Below are 917 nucleotides of genomic sequence, written 5' to 3' on the forward strand. Positions count from 1 at the left end.
AATTTCCATAATTGTTACCATTAAATACTATAAATGATTATGAGATGACAAAAAAAAACTATAAATGATTATGCATAAGAATATATACATAATTTGGCAACTAACATTAATTGGTTCTAGGATTGTCTTTTTTAGATTTAATTAAAATAAATAAAAATTAAAAATCTTTGACCAACGAAATTATGAGTGACACGTCAGCATAAGTCACTAAAGTGACTTCTCGATTAATATATATGAGGATTTAATTGAATATTCAAATAATTATACATATAAAAATATATATTTATTTAGATACTACATAGGGTATGTAACGAGTGAAGGTGCTCTAGGCTCTAACATGACCACTGGATTAAAACAAATACATGTGTATCCGACAACCTTCCTTTTGTTATGAACCACATTGTGGATGGCTCATAACCAATAGATTATGATTTGTAAAATTTCCATTTATCTATTACAGTGTAATCTCCTATATACGGAACCTCTATGTTATGAATAAAGATAGACTTTTCCATTAATTTTATAACACGTTATCAGCACGAAACTCTAAATCTCTGAGCTAATACCCAAATCGAAAAACCCTAAAACCCTAACCCTAGCCAGCGATCCGAAGAACCCTAAACCCCGATCGCGTCTCTTGTTCACGCATCTCTTCCAGCTCGCGTCCCCGATCAGCTTCAGCCCAAGGCATTCCTGATCCCAGCTCAGACGTTCGCGACCCGAGAGCAGCTCCAGCACGCGACATCTTCCACGTTCGCGACAGCATTAGACAGGTCGCGTCCGACGATCAAGGCGTTCCCGATCAAGCAACAAAGGACGTCCGCGACCCGATAGAAGCGACTCGATCCATTCCAGCTCGTGTCCCGTTTGTGTCCAGCTCACGGCTCAACTCCTTTGGTGGTCCAATTCAACAATCA

Source organism: Brassica oleracea, chromosome C7 (genome assembly GCF_000695525.1).
Source record: "Brassica oleracea var. oleracea cultivar TO1000 chromosome C7, BOL, whole genome shotgun sequence".
In the NCBI taxonomy this organism is placed as follows: Eukaryota; Viridiplantae; Streptophyta; class Magnoliopsida; order Brassicales; family Brassicaceae; genus Brassica; species Brassica oleracea.